The sequence below is a fragment of the Marmota marmota genome, unplaced genomic scaffold (genome assembly GCF_001458135.2).
Source record: "Marmota marmota marmota unplaced genomic scaffold, marMar, whole genome shotgun sequence".
Lineage (NCBI taxonomy): Eukaryota > Metazoa > Chordata > Mammalia > Rodentia > Sciuridae > Marmota > Marmota marmota.
In genome coordinates, this window is record NW_025999900.1 from 53,745,912 (window position 1) to 53,764,137 (window position 18,226).

Below are 18,226 nucleotides of genomic sequence, written 5' to 3' on the forward strand. Positions count from 1 at the left end.
ACGACAGCTTTTTCCTGCAGCACATTCTTGAAATTTAATTATTCTGAGTAAGAAAATATTCACAGGGAGGCTCATCAGGATTGCACGAGGTCTGTTTAGTATCTGACTGTAAATATTGAACTTCAGAAGTAAGGGCCTGGAGAGCAGCCAGCCTGCTATCAATCATCCTTCTGGGGTTCCAAATTGAGCAGAATTGATATGTACCTGGTTCTGTAACCCTCCTCTGAGGAATTAGTCTATGAATAATGAAATCTGCTATTAGTCAGAAATTGGTGGAGATAGTCTATTTTGACTCCAAGGAATCAATTTAAAAGGAAATAGGCCCTTGACACTTTCATAGACCAAACATAGGAAGGCATTCAAAATAGCCTTCACTCGGATTCTTCATTCCACTGGTAATTATTAGATATTGCCCTGATGTGTCCTTTCAGAAATGATTTCAAAAAGTAGTCCTTGGGATTTTGTTCATTCTTATTCAATAGGTCCTGCACTAGAAATGTGGTACTATCCACCCTATACTCCATCCCTGAAAGCCTCCAATCAACCAACACTCCACAATGAACATTTAGTATCATAAAGATTAAACCAGAGTATTCGCCAGTCTGAAATGAGTGATCCCAATGAGGAAAATTTGAAGAAGTGATTTCAAAGAATGGATCTCACTGGATACTAAGTCAAGGCAGAAAGACAGGGCTGGACACTGCTCCAACCCCAGCTCTTTTTTAAATTAACATGTAATAACTATACATAATTATAGGGTAAAGTACAACATTTTGAAGCATATTTACAATGGGTGGTGATTAGATCAGTGTAATTGGAATACCTGTCACCTCATGTATCATTTCTTTGTTTTAGGAGCATTTGAAATCTTCTCTACTAGCTAATTTGAAATACACAATTAAATATTAACCGTGGTTTTCCTGCTGTGCTATAGAACAAGAGGAGCTATTCTTCTTATCCCCCTATCCCACACCCATTAAGCATCCTTTCTTCACCACTTGAGAAATACCAGGACAACAGCAATTGCTGTAGGCCATGTGGCCTGAAGTTCTACCACCAGAAGCCTCCCATGGGACCTTCTAAGTGTTAGGTGCAGGACAGGCTGAATTATGTTGTCTGCAGGGCAGGCTGAACGAATGTTAGCTGCAGGATAACCCACGCACTCAAACCCCCCTCTGTCTGGTCCTTTATCACCTGTTTGCATCAGGTCTGAACACTCAACCCCACTCAAGGCTGAACACTCGACCCCCTCCAGTCTGGTGCAACAGAAACCCACATCTGACCCCTGCCCCATCTACCTGAAGGCAGAAGATGACACCCTTAGCAACTACTGTATGATCCAATCACTGTATGCCAACAAGGCAGCTTGCAGACCCAGAGACCCCATTAGATTTGGGCTATAAAACACTCCCTCCTGCCGGGCCCCTCTCTCTTGCTCTTGCTCTCTGTCTCCCTCTCTTGCTTTCGCTCTCCCTTGCTCTCTCTTTCCTCTCTCTCTCTCTCTCTCTCTCTCTCTCTCTCTTTCTCCTCTTTTGCACTGCTGCAATAAAGCTCTCTTGGTAGCTCCGAGTGTTGTGGTCACTTTCCTTTCACTAAGGAAGCATGGTGTCTTTTGTATACATTACTTAGCCTGAAACCAACTCTTTAAGGTCAAGGTTAGAGCAAAATAATGCCAGATGTCCATGTGAATTGTTCCTGAGAGACAGTCTTAAAACTCAGTTGGAAAGGTTCAAAATACTACACAGAGTCTCGACAACTTCAAACTATATGAGGGTTACAATCACCCCCTCCCCAAGGAGAATAAATATAGACCTGGGTTGTAACCAGCACAATTATTAAGATACCCATCTCACTCCCACACCCAATTGCTATCCCCTGGTTATTCATTCAAGCATTAATACAGGTATTGCCTTGAAAGAGTCTTAAGATGTAATTCAAGTCCCACTACCAAATAAGTTGACCTTAAGATAGGGACTAATCAGATCACAGGAGCCTTCTACAAGCAGAGAGCTTTTCTCTGACTGGTAACAGGAGTCAGGAACTTGCAGTACCCAGCACACATCATCTGGCCTGGAAACCGAGGGGAGTACCTGATGAAGAAGGCAGGTGACCTCTAGAAGCAGCAAGCAGCTACCTCTTGACATGCGGTGAGTAAACAGGGGCCTCAGCTCTGCAAGTGCAATTCTGCTGATGACAGGAATAATCCTGGGAAAGGACTCTGAGCTGCAGATGGAAACACAGCCAAGCACCTCATTGCACCTTGAACAGAGCAGGCAGCCACCCCATGCCAGAAGACTGACCTAGACAGCGACAAGCTAACAAATAGGCTTTCAACTTTTTTATGGGTGCATTATAATCATACATAATAGCGGGGTTCATTTTGTTATATTCGTACATGCACATGACATAATTTGATCGATTTTGTTCCCAATACCTCCCCTTTCCCACCTCTCCTCTCTCTCCCTGGTCTCCTTCTTCTACTCTACTCTAATCCCATCTGTTTTTGAGATATCTCCTCCCCACCATTTTTTTTCTTTTTTTCTCTTAAGATTCCACATATAAGAGAAAACATTTGACCCTTGATTTTTCTGAATCTGGCTTATTTCACTCAACATCACGTTCTCAAGTTCAACCCAACAAGCAGGTTTTTTAAAAAACAGGCTTATTGGTGCATATTTTATTTACTAAAAATCTTTCCATTTTTAAAGTGTGCAATTCAGGGGTTTTCAGTATCTACTCAGAGATGTGCAACCATCACCACATCTAATTGCAGAATATTTTTTTTCACCCACAAAAGGAATTCCATATCTTCTAGCAGTGACTCTTCATTCTCCCTACCCCTGGTGCCTGAAAACCACTAGGCCAGTTTCTCTTTCCATGGACTTGCCTATTCCAGGCATTCTCTATACTTGGGATCATACATCATGTGACCTTTTGCTTTTTGCTGCTTGTACTCAGCACAGTGCTTTCAGAATTTACCCGGGTTGCACTGGTATCAGTGTTTCATTCCTTTTCTGATTGAATAACATTCCCTTGTACAAATAAATCATATTTTGTTTATCCATTTATCAGTTAATGGACATTCATTGTTTTTCATTTTTTAGCTGTTATAAATTATGCTTCTATTAACATTTGTATACAAGCTTTTCTGTGGGAATAAGTTTTGAGTCTCTTGAAAATATACCTTGAGTGGAATCACTGGATGGAAGAGTAATCCTATTTATTTGTGTGTGTGTGTGTGTGTGTTATAAATATATATAGGATCTCACTATGTTTCCCAGGCTGGTCTCAAACTTCTGGGCTCCAGAGGTCCTCCTGCCTCAGCCTCCTGAATTCCTGGGACTACAGGTATGCACCATTTCACCCTGCTTATGTTTAACCACTTTGACAGCATCATTTTTACAATTCCCTTAACAATGCTTGAGGATTCCAGTTTTCCTACATCCTTGCCAATACTTGTTCATGTCTGCCTTCTATATTTTAGACATCCTGATAGGTACAAAGGAATATCTTTTTATGGTTTCAATTTACATTTTTCTAATGGCTAATGATGTTGAGCATCTTTTAATGTGTTTATTGGCCATTTATGTATCTTTTTTTAGAGAAATATTCTGCTCTAATACTTTGCCTAGCTTTTAATTGGGTAGTTGTAGGACATCTTCATATATTTGACACTAATCCCTAATTGGAAATATGATTTGAAAATATTTTCTTCCATTCTGTGGGTTATCTTTTCATTTTCTTAATAGTGTGCTTTGAGGCACAAAAGCTTATGATTTCCTCAAAGTACAATTTATCTAAGTTTTTCTTTTGCTATTGTGCTTTTTGTGTCATACATAAGGAACTATTGCCTAATCTAAGGCCACAAAGATATATTTCCATTTTCTTCTAAGCTGCTACATTTCAGTGTTTGGTCCATTTTTACTTAACTAATGCATATGGCGTGAGGTAGAGGTTCAGCTTTATTGTTTTGCATGTGGATAGTTGTCCCATCAAAATTTGTTTGACTATTCATTGCTTCAGTGAACTGTTTTGGATCCCATATCAAAGTCAGTTGACTGTGAATGTAATAGCCTATTTCTGGACTCTCAATTCTATTCCATTAATGTACGTCTATCCTTATGTCCATATCACACAGACTTAATTACAATAGCTTTGTAGTAAGTTTTCAATTCAGGAATGTGAGTCCTTCACTTGGTTCTTTGTTTTCAAATTTATTTAGCTATGCTGAGTCCCTGACATAGCCACATGAACTTTAGAATGAGTTTGTCCACTTCTGGGGGGGCAGGGAAGGCTGGAGATGTGTTAAGTCAGTAGAAAGATTTGGAGGGGATAACATTTTACCAATTTTCCAAAACATGAGCACTTAGTATCTTACCAATTATTTAGATCTTCTTTAACTTCTCCCAATAATGTTATACAGTTTTCAGCATAAATAGTTTGCACTTTACTATAGTCTAAATGTCTATTTACCCACCCAAATTTCATAAGTTGACATCGTTGCCCTCAAGGTATAAGGGAGTGGGGGTGCTGGGAGATCATGGAGGTAGACTCCTCATGACCGGACTTAGTGCCCTTCTGAAAAAAACCCAAGAGAGATTTCTTACCCCTTTCTTCATATGACATTGGAGTCAGAAGACAGCTGTCTATTAAGAGGCAGGTCATTACTGGACCCCAAATCTTCTGGCACCCATGTCTAGACTTCCCAGCCTCTAGAACTAGTGAGAAATAAATTTGGGTTGTTTATAAGCTGTCCCATCTATGGTATTTCTTTGCAGCAGACCAGATGAACTAAGACACTCATTTTGTTAAATTTATTCCTAAGCATTTCATCATTTTAAGGCTACTATAAATAGAATTATGTTTCTAATTTCATTTTATATTGTTTATTGCCAACATATAGAAATGAAATTGATATTGTGTATAAATTTTGCATCCCACAATCCTGCTGTACTCATTTACGGGCACTAATAGTCCTGTTTTAATTTTTGTTTTTGGTAGACTCTTTAGGATCTTCTATACACAATATCCTATCATCTGCAAACAGAGATAGTTTTACTTTTCTTTCCAACCTGTACATAATTTGTTCTTTTCCTTGCCCCCAACATTATGAATTGAAGTAGTGAGAATGTACATCTTTGTTTCTGATCTTCAGGGGAAATTTTTCAGTCTTTCCCATTGTTTATGTTATCTGTGGGTTTTCCATGGAGACCATTAATCACATTGAAGAAATCTCTGTCTTTTCTGCTTTGTTGAGTGTTTTATCATTAAAGGTTTTAGATTTTTTCCAACTATATCTCTGCATCTTTTGAGAAGATCAGAAGATTATGTGGTTTCAGTTCTTACTACAACATAATATTGTGTATTATGTAAGTTGATTATGTATATTGAAGCAAACTTATGTTGCTGGAGTGAATCCCATTTGGTCACTTATTACTACTTTTTTTTTATTTTGCTGGGGATGTGGCCCAGAGACACTTAACAACTGAGCCACATCCCCAGCACTTTTAATATTATATTTTGAGACAGGGTCTTGCTAAGTTGTTTAGGGCTTGCTAAGTTGCTGAGGCTGGCTTTGAACTCACAATCCTCCTAGCTCAGCCTCCCAAGCAACTAGAATTACAGGATGTACCACCGTGCCCAGCATTATACTATATTTTGTATGTTGCCAAATTCAGTAATATTTTCCTAGTAATATTTGGGCGAGGATTTTTGTGTCTATACTTATAAATCATATTGGCCTGTAGTTTTATTTTTGATGCTGATTATTATTTTGGTGTGAGGATACTGCTGAACTTACAGAATGCTTTACAAAATGCTCCTTTCTCTTGTGCTTTTTAGAATAATTTGTGAAGAAATGGTATTAAGTCTTTATTAAATGTTTAGAAGAATTCACCATTCTGAGCTTAGCCTTTTCTAAGTGTATAGTTTGTAAATTTATTATTATTATTACCATTATTATTATTAATTTAATCCCTGTAGTTGTTATAGGTCTATGCAGATGATCCATTTCAACTTGAATCAGCTTCAGTAGTTCAGGTGTTTCTAGGAATTTTTCCATTTCATCTGAGCTTTCTAATTTGTAGGGATATTGTCTATAGTACCCTTTTATTGTTCTTTCTATTTTTTGCAAATGCAATAACAATGTTTTCTCTTTCATCTCTGATTTTAGTAATTTGAGTCTTCTTTTTTATTGGCAAGTTCAGCTAAAGGCTTGTCAATTTTACTGATCTTTTCAAAGATTCTGTGTGTTAGTCAGCTTTCTTGTCAGTGTGACAAGATGTCTGAGATAAATAAACTTAATAGGAAGAAAGTTCATTTCGGCTCATGGTTTCAGAGGTTCCAGTCCATGATCACTTTGGGCCTGTGGTGAGACAGAACAACATGGCAGGGAGCCCATGATGGATAAAAGCTGCTTACCACATGGTACAGGTTTTCCCAAGCTTCCAGACAGAGATGGGAGAACTATCTACAATAGTTCTACAATAATTTTCTACAATTATTCTGTCCTCCCTGGTAAAGGCAAGGCTGCTAGTGTTCCTAGGCACCATGGTTGTAAGGCCGTTGGTTTTCAAGGGTACTGTGGAACTTGAGAGCAGGAGATGGAACAAGCATGATTTTTAATGCCAAATCTATTTATACCATAAGTCATTTGTTATTCTTAAATAAATTATCCTCATGTCATTGCAAGTGTTTGGTTAATATGCAGAGTTCATGTAAAAGTTAACTCTGAAGATGTTTGCCAATTTCTCATTGCTTTTATTAGGGAAAGAATTTTCAGAGGTGCTGACACTGTCATTGCAGAAGTACTTCTCCCTGGGTGATATTTTAAACTATTGAGTATGTGGTGACTTTTTAGGCAACAATAGAAAACTATACATGGGTCAAGGTCAGGGACAGAATTGGACGCAGACATGGATCTGAGGTTCAGTAATGTGAAGGGCCGTGTGTGTCTCCAGGGTGGTCTCTGGTTACCTCCTTTGTGGTTTTATCTTTAGGAGAGCGCTCGTGTACCCTGATATACTTGCAAGTTCTTCTACCCTACTCCTAGGAAAGGCTAACCCTGACAAAATCTTCACGTTTTAGAAATACGTGATTTGGAGGATATGTCACCATGAATCTTGCTTCCAAAATGGAAAGCAGTTCTTTTGTTCGTTCATTCAATAATGGGTGGGGTGATTAACCGTACTAGTTTGCCCAAGACTTTCTAGTTTTCAGCAATGGAAATTCTGCATTTCAGAAAATACCTGAGTCCCTGAAAACCTGGGATGGTTGTTAAACTCTAGGATAGCAGAAGCCTTAGATCTAGGGCAGGGGTCAGAATGTTCTTTCTATAAAAGGCTTTATTTACTCGAAAAGTATACTGGACTCTGTGGTCCAGATGACACTCTTGCAACTATTCGACTTCACGGTTATAGCACAAAAGCAGCCATAGACAATGTGTTTAAAAAAAAAAAAGCAAGACTATTTCAACAAAACTTTATTAAAAAAACAAATGGAAATCTAAAAATATGCATGTGGTTGATAAACACATGTAAAGATGTTCAATATCATTATCCATCAGGGAAATGCAGATCAAACCATAATGAGACACTGCTTCACACAAGAATGGCTACAATCAAGCAGAAAGACAATAACAAGTGTTAAAGAGGTGAGGAAATTGGAATCCTCATATTTTACTGAATGAAATGTAAATTAGAGGAACGCCTTTGAAAAACAGTGTGATACCCTGTAAAATGTTGAATATAAAATTACTGCTTAACCTAGCAATTCCATTCCTAGCTATATATAAACGAAAGAAATAAAGACCTATATTCAGGCAAAAATGTGTATACAAATATTAATAATAGCCTTATTCATAATGAATATTGGAAACAATGTATCCTTCAACCAATGGCTGGATAAACAAAATGTGGCATATCTATACCACAGAATATCACTCAGCCATACAAAGTGCTAGTTCATTGAATGAAATGGATGAGCCTTAAAAACTCTATGTGAAAAGAAAGGAGCCAGACATAAAAGGTGACTTGTTGTAATATTCCCTTAATGGAACATCCAGAAAATGTAAATCTATAGAAACAAATTAGTGATTGGAAGTCAATAACTAATGGATACATTGTCTCTTTTGGGGGTGGTAAATATGTTCTAAAACTGATTGTGGTGATCATGGTGACACAGCTCTGTAAACACACCAGTGGCCATTGAACTGCACAGTTTTAAGTGTACCTGGGTGGATGGCCTCGTATATGAATCATATCTCATAAAGCTATGTGAGAAACAGATGGTGGACAGAATTTGCCCACAGACACAGTTTATCAACCTCTGGTCACAGGAAAGATGACCAGGAGGTCACTCTGTGTTCTTTCATTGGCTTTGTTCTAAGGAGGGGGAAAAACACATAGGTGTCTGACACTCATATCAGACAACACAGGGGACTCGTAGGTGCATAAAGATTTGAGACAAACAGGCCAATAAAAATGGGTTTGCATTTTTCTGGTGTTCCCTCTGTATATTGTGAGGCAGAGGCACAGAGTTGCTCTTCAGTGTCTAGATTCTGGCCATAAAGCTTCTTTTCCTCATCACCAAGAAGAACATCAGATAGCATACAGTTGGGACTAGCTTTTATTATCCAGTCTAACAATCTCTAGTTTTTAATTGGAGTGTTCTGGGGTTCCTACTTCCTGCGCTGCCACCTGGAAACTACTGTGGGCGGTAAACGGGACCATCAGAGAGCACATCTCCTTTGCCTCCCTTCCTCGCAGGTAGAAGTCCAGGGCGGCCTGCTTGCATTGTTATAAACCACTGAAGATATATTTTGTCTGCTTATTTTGTAAGCAGGCTGGCTTACAAAATATTTTGCTGGCTGGGAGGGTGAATTCAATTTCTGCTCTCTCCATCATGGTGGGAAGCAGGAGTCCAGTTTTGCCTGTTTTTGAACTTTATAGAAATAGACCTACATGGTATATATTCCTTTTGCCTCTGGCCTCCTTTGCCAAATGTGTGACTACTAACCACGTTGTTTTTAAGTAGCATTTGTTCATTCATTTTCATGGCTGTTTTTGTATTCACAGTTCAAAAATATTTATTGATCTCTTACTATGTGTTCTAGGAACAGTGCCAAATTTGAAGGACATGAGTTTTATGAAAATAGACATAATTCACATGTTTGAGAAATGTATGATTTAGTGCAGGATTTAACAAACTGCAGCTCATGGGCCAACTCCAGCCTGCTGCCTGTTAATTACATAAACTTTTTATTGGGACATAGCCATACCCATTCATTTGTGTATTACCTATGGCTGTTTTTGGGCTACCTTGAAGGAGATGAGTAATTATGACAGAAACCAAATGACCCACAAGGTCAAGGATATTTACTGCCTGGCAGTTTATAGGACAAATTTGCTGTCCATTGTCTAGTAGGTAATATTTATAACTTCTTACTGCAACAGAGTGCAGATGTGAACACTGTGGCTTAGAAGGGCTGAATGATTTACCTAAATTTCTCATAATTTGATCCTAGATCTGTCCATTGGTGGGCCGGTAAATACCTAACAACTGGTTCCCCTATAAAAATGATACATGGTATCATTATCACTATGTATGCCATAATATATGAATAATTGTAAAATATATAATATTCTTTTTAAACAGCTAAATATAGCTATAGCAATAGACTAAAAATCTCTTTGTTCACAGAGGGTCTGGAGCAGAGGCATTAGCGAGTGGCAATGGGGAATAATTGCTGGTGTGTATGACATGGAGTTTCTTTCTAGAGCATTAAAAATATTCCAAGATCAGATGATGGTGATATTTCCATAACTGTGAATATCCTGAAAAAAAAACATAACTGGGTAGTATGCAGGCAGACTACTTTCTAATCTCTAAGAATTTGTTCATTCTAGACATTTCACATAAGTATAATCAAACAATAGGTAGTCTTTGGGGACACACAATATTCTTTATTATGAATCCCATAGAAGAAATTGATTCTCACAAAATGTTTTCTTTGATCTTTGCTGAATTGCTATATCCACAGTCAATACGTGGTTACAACTGATGATTGAATGTAGCTCCAACCTGAGCATTTATATCTGAGACAAAAGAAGAAAACAACAAAAATGTAGGTCAGAATTCACCTGTGATATGAGAAACTGCCTTGCTGAATAGAAAGAAAAATTTTTGAATACTGAAAGTATTTTGAACCATTCTCAGTATTTTGAGCCACTCAAACGTAACAGAGACAACACATTTTTGTTTATTAACATTACTTCATCATTTTTTAAGATCAGGGATTATTTTTCCAAGGGCTTGTGACCCAAAAAGTCTGTGTTGCAAATTTTTGGTCCTCTCCTTTGTAACAAGAAAGTAGCCATGAACAATAAGGAAAAGAAGAGAAGTGGCTGTGTTCCAACCAGTTGTAATTCACAAGAACAAGTGGCAGAACTATAGGCCATAATTTGCCAGCCCTTAGTCTAGACCATCAACAAATTAAATCAAGACCTAATTTCTATAGGCCATAATTTGCCAGCCCTTAGTCTAGACCATCAACAAAATAAATCAAGACCTAATTTCTAGTGTTTACCAGTTTCTGGGGTATAAATATTCCTACCACCCACACATGATTTCAAGATATCCGCATGACATCACTGAAAATGGAGATATCAAGAGAGAAGCATAGTAGGCAAACCATTACTGAGTATTCCTATTGTACTAATGAAATAGGTACAAATAACCTCAAGAACATAGTTAATAGGAAAAATGTAGAAAAAATAATTAGGATATGGGTATGGAATATTTCTTACCTTTGTTTTTTATAATATTTACTTAGTTTTAGCTTTATATGGTTTAATCTTAATAATGCTATCGTTAGCTAAAACTAGCTAAGTTCTTAAAAATTTAGCAGCCAGCTATAGTGAGCTGATATAGTAGGCCAGCTCTAGACAACTCTAGACATGTCTGATTTTGCCACCTGACCTTTTAACTACTGATATGACTAATTTTTAATTTTATTTTACTTTGCATAATGGTCTCTAGTTTCATTTTCCTGCAAATGACACAATTTTATTTTTACTTGTGGCTGAATAAAATTTCATGTGTATGTATACCACATTTTCTTTATCCATTCATCCATTGATTGTTTCCTTGGCTGGTGCCATAGTTTGGTTATTGTGAATTGTGCTGCTGTGAACCTGGGTATGCATGTATCACTATAGCATAAAGACCTTAATTCTTTAGGATAAATACCATGGAGTGGGATAGCTGAATCATATCATGGTTCCATGCCTCATCTTTTGAGAAACCTCCATACTGATATCCATAGTGGTTGTACTAATTCACAATTCCACCCACAGTGTAAAAATCCTTTTTCTCCACATCCTCTCCAGCATTTATTATTCATTCATTATTATTTGTATTATTATTGACTGATTATGACTGGTGTGAGATGAAATCTCAGTGTAGTTTTGATTTGCATTTCCCTAATTACTAATGATGTCAAACATGTTTTCATGTGTTTGTTGGTCATTTGTATTTCTTCTTTTGAGAAGTGTCTGTTTAATCCATTTTCCCATTTATTAATTGGATTATTATGTTTTTGATATTAAGTAGCTGGCAAATATTTTCTCCCATTCTTTAGATTCTCTCTTCACATTCTTATGTGTTTCCTTTTCTGTGTAGAAACATTTGAATTTGATGCCATACCACTTATTAACCCTTGGCATTATTTCATGAGCTTTAGGGGTCTTATTGAGAAAGTGATTGCCTATGCCTGTATGCTGGAGTGTTGACTCTAAGTTTCCTTCAAGGAGTTGCACAGTGTCTAATTCCTAGGTCTTTGACTCATTTTGAGGTGATTGTACAGGGTGGGAGATGAGGGTCTGGTTTCAGTCTTCTACAAATGGATAGCCACTTTTCCCAGCACATCTGTTTAAAGGCTATTCTCTACTGTATGTTTTTGGTACATTTGTCAAGCATCATGATGAATGACTGTAGAGGTATGGGTTTGTCTCTGTTTCTTCTATACCACTGGTCTATATGTCTGTTTTTATGCCAGTACAATATGGTTTTGTTACTATAGCTCTGTAGTGTAATTTGAAGTTAGGAATTGTAATGCCTCTAGCACTGCTCTTTTGGCTTAGAATTGCTTTTGCTATTCTGGACATGTTATTCTTACAAATGAACTTTAGAACTATTTTTTCTTAGTTCTGTGAAGAACATCATTGGTATCTTGATGGGGATTGCATTAAATCTGTATATTGCTTTTGGTAGTATGGCCATTTCAACAATATTAACTCTATCTATGAACATGGGGAAGGACCTTCTTCTTAGATCTTCAATTTCTTTCTCCACTGCTCTATAGTTTTCATTTTAGTGGTCTTTCACGTCTCTGGTTAGATTTATTCCTAGGTATTTCTTTTGGAGGCTATTTTGAGCAGAATTGTTTTCCTGATTTCTTTCTCAGCAGATTGTTGATACATAGGAAAGCTATACATTTTTTGTATGTTGATTTTGTAAACTCCTATTTTGCTGAATTTATTACTAGCAGTTTTTTTAAAATATATTTATTTTTTAAGTTTTAGGTGAACACAATATCTTTATTTTACATTAATGTGGTGCTGAGGATCAAACCCAGTGCCTCGTGCATGCCAGGCGAGCACTCTACCACTGAGCCACAACCCCAGCCCTCTAGCAGTTTTTTGGTAGAGTTTTTTGGATCTTCTAGGTATAGGATCTGTTATGATTTTGATGTGAGATGTTCCCCAAAAGCTCACATGTGACACAATGCAAGAAAATTCAGAGAAGTGATTGGGTTGTGAGAGTCTTAATCTAATCAGTGAAATAATCCCTTGAGGGTCTTAAATGAGTGGTAACTGAAGGCAGGTAGGGTGTGGCTGGAAGAGGTGGGGCATTAGGGGTATGGTTTGAGGGGTATATATTTCTATCTGGCAAATGGAGATCTCTCTCTCTCTCTCTCTCTCTCTCTCTCTCTCTCTCTCTTTCTCAAGCTGTTTCCTTCCATCACACTTTTCCACCATGATGTCTTACCTCACTTTAAGCCAGAGGAATGGAGCCTGCTGTCTAAGGACGGAGACCTCTGAAACTATGAGCCCCCAAATAAACTTTTCCTCCCCTAAAATTGTTCTGGTCAGATATTTTAGTCACAGCTGTGAAAAAGCTAACTAAAACAGGATCATATCATATGCAATATCATCTGCAGATAATTTGACTTCTTCCTTTCCTATTTTTATTCTTTTTCTTTTTCTTGCCTAATTGCTCTGACTAGGATTTCTAGAACTTTATAAAATATAAGTGGTAAATGGACATCCTGATCTTTTTCTATATTTTAAAGTAAGTGCTTTCTGTTGTTTTTATTTTTCTCCATTTATCACTGTGAGGTTGGCTTTAGGTTTTCACATATATCCTTTGTGATGTTGAGGTAGGTTCTTTAGATCTCTAATTTCTTTGGTGTTTTTTATCATGAATCAGTACTAAATTTTGCCAAAGGCCTTCCCTGCATCTAATGAGACGACTAAGTGGTTTTTGTTCTTAATTCTGTTTATGTGATGAATAGCATTTATTGATTTGTGTATGTTAAATCATCCTTGCATCTCCGAGATAAAACTAACTTGGTCATAATGTACAATCTTCTTAATATGTGGTTGAGGACAATTTGCTAATATTTTATTAAGTATTTTTGCATCTAAGTTCATCAGGGATATTGGTGATTTTCCTTGATGTGTCCTTCTGTGGTTTGATATGAATATGATACTGGCTTCATAGAATGAATTTGGAAGTGTTTCATCCCTTTCTATTTCAAGGAATGATTTGAGGAGTATTGGCATTATTTCTTCTTTAAAGGTCTGGTAGATTTTAGCTGAGAGTCGATCTGGTCCTGGGTTTTTCTTTGTTAAAAGCCTTTTTCTTACTGCTTCTCTCTCTTAAGTTTTTGGTCTCTTAGGCTTTCTGTGTCCCCTTAATTCAATTTTATCAGAATCTGTCTATTCTAGATTCTCCAATTTGTTGAAGTATAAGTCTTCAAAATATTACCTAGTGATCTTCTGGATTTCTGTGGTGATTTTCCTTTTTTCTTCTCTAATATTAATTTACATGTTTTCTCTTTTTATTTTGGTTAGTTTGGCTACCAAGGTTTATCAATTCTGTTTACCTTTTCAAAGAACCAACTCTTTGCTTCATTGGTCCTTTGTATTTTTTTTTTTATTCTCAAGTTCATTGATTTGGGCTTTGATCTTATTTCCTTCTACTTTGGTTTTGTAATTGTTCTTTTTCAAGGGCCTTCAGATGCATCATTAGGTAGTTCATTTGGAATATTTCTGATTTTCTTATGTAGGCATTCCTAATTGCAAACTTTCCTCTTACACTTGCTTTCATAGTGTCCTAGAAGTTCTGGTATGTTGCATCACTATTTTTATTTGAGTCTAAGAATTTTTACATTTCTCCCTTGATTTCTTCTATCACCCATTCATCATTCAGAAGTGTATCATTCATTCTCCATATGTATACATAGTTTCTGTAGGGTTTTGTTGTGTTGATTTCTAATTTCATTAATTATGATCTGATAAGATGCAAGGAATTATGTCAGTTTTTTTTTTTGTGTGTGTGTGTGTTTGTACTTGCTAAGAGTTGTTTTATGGCCTAAAATATGGTCTGTTTTGGCAAAAACAACTAGGAATGCAGCCTTCCTCTAATCTGCCATCTTAAATCATTATATTTGTTTCTAATTAATTTAACTGGGGTTATTTTTAAATCTGTCAAGGACCAAATATCCTCAATAATTCAACAATGTGATTTTAGGGAGCTATTTTAAAATTCTAACAAAATACTGGAATATCAAAACATGTTGATAATGTTGGCATAATATTACTTGAATTCCTTGAGTTACATGAATGTAAGGTGTTAAGTCACTCTAAACAATGTGAAGGATACAGGAATTAGACGTGCCTTTCTCCCTTTCTTTTTCCACTTTTAACTACAAAATCCAGGCCATGGTCCCTCTCACAGAGGAGACTGTAATTTCCTTCCAACTTGAATATCTAACACCACTTACTCTTAATTTACACTGCAAAGTACCCCATCATTATTCCTGAAATACAACTTTCACAGGATCATGTCCATGTTCAAAAATTTCAGTGTCCATTATAACAAAGCATGAACTGTTTACCCTGGAATTCAGTTATCAACAGTGAAGCTCCTTTTCAACTCTGTCTTCCACTACACACATTTTGACTCTAACTTATCCTCATCTGTAAATATACCTTCAGACTTGAAACCACTATTCTTTTGTACATGTTTTTCCTGCCTTAAATACTCTCCAACCAAATGACCCTCCTCAACCTTCTAAGTCAGAGCTTTATTCAAGCTTCTCATCTTAACCTCTATCCATTAGTATCTCTCTAGCTTTCAATATCCTGTCAACTGATCCATATGATAAACTGTACTACATGTGACAGAATTAATATAGACTCTGTTAAAAACACAACTCAAAGGAGGATCCAAGATGGTGGGCCAGAGGGAGGCAGCATTCTGTGTCGCTCCATGACTTGGGACCCAAGTAGTAAGAATACTGCCTCTCAGAGAGATATTCCTGCTCCCACCCTGGAATCATGGGCACTGTGCCGATCCAGGGCTCCAGGCCTCGGCATCAGAGCAGGTCTCCCAGCCACTCGCCCATGCAGGACTACCAGGTACCCGATGGGGACAATTAGCACCCATGCAGAACTTTCAGTCACCCACCTGAGTAGAAATCACCGAAGCTGCTCCCACGCAGGACACCTGGCAGCTTCCCACACACAGGAACTCCGGCCACCAATCCCCTGTGGAGCCCCATCTACCAATGTGGGGCTCCCCCGGTGGCCGCCATCTTGGAACTCTGTAGCAGTGGACATAGTCCCCTACACACAGTGGCCTGCCTGCACCCGGGAACTTCACACAGGCTCTGAAGTCAGCAACAGCCACACACTGCACGCTATAGAGTTCGTCTCTGAACTCATTGTCCAATGCCATTGCCCAGCTCCCCCAACCCAACCTGACACCCCACCACTGAAAGCAGGCACCTCCATCTTGGGTCACCTTCACCACCATCTTCCAGGTACCCACTTTCTAACTACCCCGTGTCCCAGGCAGTCGCTAACCTGGCACAGTGACAGCCTGGTTACCTTCACCATCCCAAGGGTGGAGATACCAGCTAACAACAGATGACCCCACCTATTGGATGAGAAGGGAAGTGGGAAAGATACTGATCTCCAACCCAAACAAGCCCTGTGTCTTCCTTCAAGATTTTTTTTTCTTCTCCTTCTCCATTCTTCCACCCTCACATCCCCAACATATGTGAAACCAAGTACTTTGCATGTGAGAATTAGGATTTTGAGGACTTGGATGTCTAAATAATATCTTACATTTGTGTTGCATATTTTTTTTATTCTTTTTTAGTTTGTCCCACCATTATTTTGTCCCACCAATTTCTATTTTAACATTTTTAATTTCTCTTGATATATATGTGTGTGTTTGTTTTATGTACTCTACTGTCTTCCCACTTACTTGTCTACCCCAAATTACTTTCTCTCCCTTCTCCTGCTACTAATTTTCCTCTTTAGATTTCTCTTTCACACTTCCTAAGATATAACTACTCTATATCCTCACCTCCTACCTCCTCAGCATATCATCCTACTCCTCACCCCTTGTTCTTTGTTCACCATCAGAAATTGTAACCCCTTTTACAAACCTACCGAGTATATTGTAGGTAATAATTGAATTCACCATTTATGTACATTGTGACCAAACTGTAAATGTCTTATTAGCAAACATTTGTTTTTAGGGTGCATATTGTTTATATTGGTATCTGATAACATTGTCCTTCACCTCAAAGGAGAGGTATTGGATCCCTACAGGGGCACTATAAGCCTATAAGGTAAAAACAGTAACACCTAGGATCCACGGTGCTAGAAGGGAAGACACACAGCGATATGAAAAGACAAGGGAAGAAAATGCCTCCAAACAAATCAAGATACCACATTATTAGAATCCATGGCCAGCACAGCAGAAGAAATTACAGAGAAGGAGTTCAGGACATTAAACATTAAAATGTTTTGTGAATTAAAAGATGATATAAGAGAGCAAATACAAACAGCAAAAGATCTTTTTTGGCAAAGAGCTACATAAACAAATACAGGAAGCAAAAGATTATTTCAATAGGGAGATAGAGGTTCTAAAAAAAAACAAACAGAAATCTTTGAAAGAAACAATAAACCAAATTAAGAGTTCAATTAAAAGAACCACCAACAGATTAGACCACTTGAAAGTCAGGACCTCAGACAATGAAGACATTTAATATTGAAAGGAATGTAGGACAGGAAGATGGCGGCGAGGGGAGTGCATTGCCCCCGTGTGCCGCGTCACTGTGTGGGAGTATGACGAGTCAGGATGGCTAAAGGCTATCTTGTTAGGAATTTCCAGCAATAGTGGGGTGCTCCAGAACCTGGAGGAAGGATTTCCATCGCACGAGGATCGGCTACGGGGACTCAAACGCGAGAGATTTGTTGCACGGAGGGTAACACTGCTTATTCAGCAAATCGCCCCTCGGCTAGAGTCTGCAGCGCGCGCTGGGAAACGAGGAGATAGCGACGCAGGGATACAGCGCTGCAGTTTCTGCCAGCCGTGCAAGCACCGTATTCAGTGCTGAATTCTGGATTTGAGACGGGGGAAGGAAGCGGTCCAATTCGGTTCTCCACACCGGTCAGACCACAGAGGAGGCCAGTGGCCACCATCTTGGAGAGCTGACGTCACCATCCCTGTTTTCGACTGACCGCAGCTCATTAAGCCATAGAACAGGTAATTTCAGGCTGCCATTCGCCTGCGGCTTGCAGACAGATTACTCAGGCTCAGTGCTAAATAACCCGCGGAAACTGCTTCTTGGAGCCTGCTCTTATCAGAGCATACACCGAGCACAGAGTGGCCGAGTTCCGGCTCCCGGAACTGCTCTGGCCCAGGGCTAAGGAGCCCGCGGAAACTGCTTCTCGGTCCGGGTCCTGCTGAGTACTGTGGAGGTAAATACCAAGCGAGCCTTCGTGGGCAGCGGCAACAGGACTGAGACAGGGCCTGTGAGGGCCAGTCAGGACTCACCCGTTGCTTTGGTTACCCGGCAAAGGGAATGAAATGCTGCCATTAGCACAGGATACCAACATGGCAGAGATCTGATGTCATCAGAAAG